The 7,326-nt window shown below is 39.2% G+C and overlaps 2 pseudogenes; one reads left to right on the top strand and one right to left on the bottom strand.

Moving 5' to 3' along the window:
- Positions 1 to 913, top strand: LOC126584574 (pentatricopeptide repeat-containing protein At3g13160, mitochondrial-like; annotated as a pseudogene).
- On the bottom strand, positions 892 to 3,634 carry LOC126584575 ((3S,6E)-nerolidol synthase 1, chloroplastic-like; annotated as a pseudogene).
- Between the last annotated feature and the right edge of the window lie 3,692 nt (positions 3,635 to 7,326).

Raw genomic sequence — 7,326 nt, forward strand, 5'->3', positions numbered from 1 at the left:
AAAATCTCTCGTCTCAGAAGATGTCGTTCTCTCAAGTTCTCCAGCGCTCCTTCTGCACCGCCACCCAATCAAACGTCACCAACGGCAGGAGCATTGGCGCCATCTCCACCGACCTCTACAAAGAGCGCAACCTCAAACGCCTCTCAGAAGTTGTCAATTGAACCAGATGTGATGTCGTATAATACTATGATCGAGGCGTTTTGTGAAATGGGTTCGTTGGATCGGTGGTTTCGATGGGATGGAGAAGAAGGGTGTTGAGTCGGATATAATCATGTTCAACACGATCATGAATGGGTTGTTTGCGAATGATCAGTTTTTGGCAGCCGAGAAGCTATGGAGTTGAATGAAGAATGTTGTCCCTGATGTTAGGAGCTACAATGCCAGGTTGTTGGGATTGGCTTCGGAGAAGAAAACTGACGAGGCGGTTGAATTGTTCGAGGAAATGCGGAACAAGGAAGTAAAACCTGATGTGTTAAGCTTCAATGCCATGATCAAGGGATTTGTTAATGAGGGTAAATTGGAAGAAGCTAAACAGTGGTATCGTGAACTGGTGAAGCGTAGTTGTGCTCTGCAGAAATGAACTTTCCAGGCTCTTGTTCCTTTTGTTTGCGAGAGGGGTGATTTGGACTTTGCCTTTGAACTCGGCGACAAAATTTTCAAAGGGCGTCTCCTTGTGGATGTGGAGTTACTGCAGACTCTGGTGGATGGGATAGCTAACGCTTCCCGGATCAATGACGCAAAGAAGATTGTGAGGCTTGGGAACACAAATACATACCTGCGTTACAATTTGCAGTTGCCTTCAGAGGAATAATGTATTTCTGTTGTTGTTTGTTTCTGTTTGCATGTCGAAATGTTTGTGCTTTTATTGCTAGACACTTCTAATTTATATAGTTAAATTTGTGCAAGCTTCAAACATTCCTTCAATTTCAGTGTTGAATAGTTATTATTACACAGATTTTCATACAGCATGGATTTCATATACGCCTCAAGAGGTGGAAGGTGTTGGTCATCATCGTAGCGACACATTAACAGGACCAATTCTTTGTTTAACTGCTTCCATTCTTCTTAAATCATATTTACAGCATTTTCTTGTGTTTCCTCCATTGAAGAACCTAGATTTTCATCTAAGTAGCGTCGTATGTATGACCCCTCGTGCCGATCCTGATTCTCATCCTTCAGTCAAGCTATGCACATTTTGAGAGATATGAACAAGATGTTTACTCTATGTAACGTGTTTGATTTGAATCTAATTATATATAATCACCTCGGCGCTTCCCAAATCTTCCTAAAGCCGAAGAATTGCTGCTGTGGAAGATGCAATTTCTAGAGTTCTATTCAACGGCTCCACACTTTCTTTGGTTATACTTTGACCCAAGAGAAAGAATCTATGCACCATCGTCGCATTAACCCCAGAAGAAGGGTTAATCTCAGTTTATTACCCTGAAATTTCTTAGTTTTCAACTTTTGGTACATAAATTTTTTTTTTCATTCTAGTCTGATACCTAAAGTCATAATTCTGGGACATTTTCATACATCCGTTAAGTTTTCTGTCAGGACCTCAATTAATTGATGATGTGTCGCCCACTTGGACAATGATTGAGCGCCACGTTTCAATATGGGCCTATGTGAATATTAAAAAAATTAAAGTTTTTTCTTTCTTTTCTAGGCATCCTACTTCCCTCGGACACTCTCCCCTCATTCTCCCTCCATTCTTTGCACCCACCCTCCCTGCACACCCACCATCTGCCCTGCTCCTCTTCCACCTATCTAGGTATGACATAGGCCTTGCCGCCGCACAAATGGGTCGGCGTTATCGAAGGTCAGCCGCAGGTGGCGGTGGATCAACGAAGTCAATAGCGGATCGGCGTTTAGGAGATAGCGAATCGCAGTCTCGATTGCTGAACTATCTTAATCTTGGAGGCCATGGTGACGGTGAAGGGTTTGGGGGATTCAAATACGGCAACGATCTGATGGGAGGAATTGGGTGAAGAGGGTGGAGGAGAGAGAAGAGAGGGGAGGTGAAAAGGGTGGGGGTGGGTACCGTATAGAGGTTGGGTGGGTGCAGAGGAGAGAAGGGAGGGAGCAAGGTAGATGTGTGGGTGTGCAAGGAGGTGGGTGTAGGGAAAAGAAGGGAGGGAGAATGAGGGAGGGTGTAATATCCCACATCGCCGGAAGAGGGGAGGTGATGTGCCTAATATGTATATGTTCACCTCTCTACAGTAAGACGCGTTTTGGGTGGAAGCCCAAGAACAAAATCGTGAGGGCATAGCCCAAAGCGGACAATATCTTACTTTGCGGACTGGGATGTGACAATTTGGTATTAGAGCCACTGCCCGGCCGAAAGTGTGCCGACAAGGGCGTCGAGCCCCTAAAGGGGTGGATTGTAAGATCCCACATCATCCGAAGGAGGGAAGGTGATGTGCTTTATATGTACATGCCCACCTCCCTATAGAAAGACGTGTTTTGGGTGGAAGCCCAAGAACAAAACTGTGAGGGCATGGCCTAAAGCGGACAATATCTTACCATGCGGACTCGTGAGGGCGTGGCTCAAAGCGGACAATATCTTACCGTGTGGACTAGGATGTGACAAAGCGAGGCGGGAAGGGTGAGGCAGGATGCCCAGAAAAGATTTTTTTTTTTAATTTCCATGTGGACCCATATTGACACGTGGCATCCAGTCATTGTCCACGTAAGTGCCACTTCATCAATTAACTAATGTTCTGACGGAAAACTTAACGGATGTATGAAAGTGTTCCAGAATTATGACTTTAAGTACCAAACTGGGACAAAAAAAACTTTATGTATCAAAGGTTGAAAATCAAGAAATTTTAGGGTAGTAAACTAAGATTAACCCCCTAGAAGAAACAATACCATTCTTTAAGTAGTCTTCCGCCTTCGGCAAGTGCCCGGATTTGAACCGTTTTGCTTCTGCTAAAAATGCATTGCACAGAATCCTCCACTGCACGTGATAGTAGAATTAACTATCTGTTAAGCCTTCTCTTGAACAAACTAGTAATTAAATTTCATGACACTAACCGGTTTAATATATTACCTTCTTAAACGAATGTAATGGGTACCACCCATGCTTTTGATAGAATTTGCAGCTGATTTCATTCGTCATATTGTAAAGAGACTTGAAATATATGTTCATGTAGTCCGGTTTAAGTGCTCTATAGCACCAATTTCGCATCTGCAGCGTAACATTTACTGATCAATTCACGGTGAAAACTGGTGAAGCCAATTAAGAAAGTACAGGACATTTTATTGTTTACATATTGACAGCCTCAGTGAAGAGAGTAAGTTCATCAAGCGTCTCGTACATCGAAAATGTCATCGATAAATGGTTTTGTGAACTGAATCCTCTCCTCTTACAAGTTAGGATCTGTTGAGCGCAAACTACAGTTCCCTAGGCAGTCCCATCTCTTTCCATCACCTAATTATTTTGTTGGATGAAATAAACAGACAAATTAGGATTTCTATAGTGCAGTTAACCGTATTGTTTACATGCGGATATATTCTTGATATTGATGATATTGTTGGTACTTTGACCTTGTAGACAGGGGCGGATCCACAGTGGGGTCGTCGGGGTCGGACGACCCCTTGGAAACCATGGAAAACAACCTTCAAGCTCCATATGCGACCTCTTGGAGCTGGGGTCGTCGGGGTCGTCGTCAGGAAGAGGAAGAAGAAGACTCGGCAGCGGCAGGAAGAGGAAGAAGAACAGCGCTCGCGCGCTTCTTTTTTTTCAAAACATACGGGCAAAACGGCGTCGTTTTGGCCCAGGAAATTTTTTTAAATGACCTGGCCAAAACGGCGTCGTTTTGAGCCAGGCCGAACAAAAAAAAAAAATTTTAATTCCCACCGTGTCCCCCCCCCATCCCAGCCTTCCTACCCGACTCAAAAGCCCCAATTTGTTTTGTTTTTGTCATCCTCCAACCCTAACTCAATCCCCCAAACCCTCAACTCCTCTCCTCCCTTGCTGCTGCTGCCCCCAAACCCTCAACTCCATCTCCTCCCTTGCTGCTCCTCTGCTAGCGGCTCCAACTCCATCTCCTCCCTTTGTTTATATTGTGAGTATTTATTTTGAATATTTTGTATATGTAGAATATATTTAATTAATTGAAATTCAATTTATATTTATTTTGTGAGTTTTTATTGTGAGTTTTTATTGATGGTTTGTTTATATTGTGAGTTTTTATTGATGGTTTGTTTATATTGTGATTTTTTATTTTCATTATTTTGTATATGTAGAAAGAATGCAAGATGAGATATTTAATTTAATTGAAATCCAATTCATATTTATTTTGATTATGTTTATGGTTTGTTTATATTGTGAGTATTTATTTTGAATATTTTGTATATGTAGAATATATTTAATTTAATTGAAATTCAATTCATATTTATTTTGATTATATTGATGGTTTGTTTATATTGTGAGTTTTTATTTTCATTATTTTGTATATGTAGAATGCAAGATGAGATATTTAATTTAATTGAAATCCAATTCATATTTATTTTGATTATGTTTATGGTTTGTTTATATTGTGAGTATTTATTTTGAATATTTTGTATATGTAGAATATATTTAATTTAATTGAAATTCAATTCATATTTATTTTGATTATATTGATGGTTTGTTTATATTGTGAGTTTTTATTTTCATTATTTTGTATATGTAGAATGCAAGATGAGATATTTAATTTAATTGAAATCCAATTCATATTTATTTTGATTATGTTTATGGTTTGTTTATATTGTGAGTATTTATTTTGAATATTTTGTATATGTAGCAAGCATTATTATGGAACGGTTTTTTAAGAGAAAGTCATCATCGGGTTCGGGTAGTTCGAATAATGTTGATAGTTCAAATACTGTTGGTAGTTCAAGAACTCCAAGTTCAAGACAAAGTCAGTTAGATGATGTTTTGAGTAATCTTCAAGCGGATCCTGGATTAAGAACTCGAATAATAGATTATGACGCTAATATGAGAGATGAGGTCCGAAGATTATTTCTACAAAAAGGACCTTGTCAACCTAGAGGTCATAATTTCCCAATAACTAATATGTCGGGAATTAATCGACGCTTCATTCCCCAATGGTTTGATGAGTTTGATTGGTTGGAGTATAGTGTATCTAAAGATGCGGCATTTTGTCTCTATTGCTATCTCTTTAAAACCAATTTTGAACAAGTGGGTAGTGAAGCTTTCACTGGAGATGGATTTAAGAATTGGAAGAAAGGGAGAGAAAGATTTAAGATGCATGTTGGACCGGTTGGGAGTGTTCATAATAAGGCTAGAGAAGCTGCTACAAATTTGATGAATCAAGCTACACATATTGAAACGGCAGTGAGCAAACACTCTGACCAAACTCGTAAGGCTTATCGCACATGCTTGATTGCTTCAATCAAGTGCACTAAGTTTTTATTGCGACAAGGTCTTCCTTTTCGTGGCCATGATGAAAGTGCCACTTCAAGCAATAGGGGAAATTACTTGGAGTTATTGCAATTCCTTGCAGATAATAATGATAAAGTTAGAGAAGTTGTGATGGAAAATGCTCCGGGGAATCTCAAATTACTAGCTCCTTCCATTCAAAAAGAAATTGTGAATTCATGTGCCCTTGAAACACTTGATGCTATCATGGATGGTCTAAAAGATAGATTCTTTTCAGTATTGGTGGATGAAGCACGTGATGTGTCTGTGAAAGAGCAAATGGCTATGGTGTTGCGTTATGTGGATGACAACGGGCATGTAATTGAAAGATTTGTGGGTATCCAACATGTTACCGACACTACTTCAAGTTCACTAAAGGATGCTATTGACACATTGTTTTCTCGCAACGGTTTGAGCATTTCCAATCTACGAGGACAAGGTTATGATGGTGCTAGCAATATGAGAGGTGAGTTGAATGGCCTTAAAACAAAGATATTGAGAGAACAACCTTGTGCATATTATGTTCATTGCTTTGCTCATCAACTTCAACTAGCTCTTGTTGCCGTAGCAAAGAATAATATAGACATTGCCTCTTTTTTTGCAACGGCTAATAGTGTGGTTAATCATGTTGGAGCATCTTGTAAGCGGCGTGATTCACTTAGAGGGCAACTTCAAGAAGAGCTTGTGATAGCTTTTGAAAATGATTGTCTTATAACGGGGCGAGGCTTAAATCAAGAAACAAGTCTCAAACGTGCCGGTGACACACGATGAAACTCACACTATGGTACCTTGATTAGCATCATTTCTATGTTTTCATCTATGGTTCATGTGCTTCAAATGGTTATGGATGATAATCCCAATGACAGTGCGGCTGAAGCAAATAAGTTAATGAGAGTGATACTTACTTTTGAGTTTGTGTTTCACCTTTTCTTGATGAAAGTCATATTGGGACTCACAAATGATTTGTCACAAGCATTGCAAAGGAAAGATCAAGAAATTGTGAATGCAATGGCTTTGGTGAAATCATGCAAGGAAAAGCTATATTGGATGAGGAATAATGGGTTCGATGCATTGGTTGATGAAGTATCTTCTTTTTGTGAAAAACATCATATTGATGTTCCTAACATGGAAGAGGCATTTATACTTCCAGGGAGGTCAAGGCGTTATGCCCCAATAAAGACAAATCGTCATCATTATCGTGTGGAGCTCTTTATTTATGTCATTGATGAGCAAATTACGGAGTTAGAGGATCGCTTTAATGAGGTAAATACCGAGTTGCTTATTTGTATGGCATGTTTGAGTCCGAAAGATTCATTTGTAGCTTTTGATAAATCAAAGTTACTTCGTCTTGCTCAATTTTATCCTCAAGACTTTTCGGATGAAGATCGTTTGGCACTTGAAGATCAACTTGAGATTTATATTCATTATGTGTGTTCCAGTAGTGATTTCTCTCAATTGGAAGGGATTGGTGATCTTGCAAAAAAAATGGTGGAGACAAGGATGCATCAAGTATTCAATTATGTATATTTGCTCATTACATTGTCTTTAGTTTTACCAGTTGCAACTGCTTCAGTGGAGAGAGCATTTTCTGTCATGAATATTGTTAAGGGTCCACTTAGGAACAAAATGGGAGATCAATGGTTGAGTGATAGCTTGCTTGTTTATATTGAGAGAGATATTTTTGCTTGTATTGAAAATGAAGCTATAATGCTTCGTTTTCAAAATATGAAACCTCGTCGTGGACAATTATAGTTTGTAATATTATTTCCATTATGAATTATGAATGAAAGTACTATGATTTCATTTTCAATATGTTTTTCCATCCTAAATTTTTATTTGAACTTTTACACTGCGACCCCTTGGGGTAAGATTCCTGGATCCGCCACTGCACATAATAG

Source organism: Malus sylvestris, chromosome 10, assembly GCF_916048215.2.
Source record: "Malus sylvestris chromosome 10, drMalSylv7.2, whole genome shotgun sequence".
Taxonomy (NCBI): Eukaryota; Viridiplantae; Streptophyta; class Magnoliopsida; order Rosales; family Rosaceae; genus Malus; species Malus sylvestris.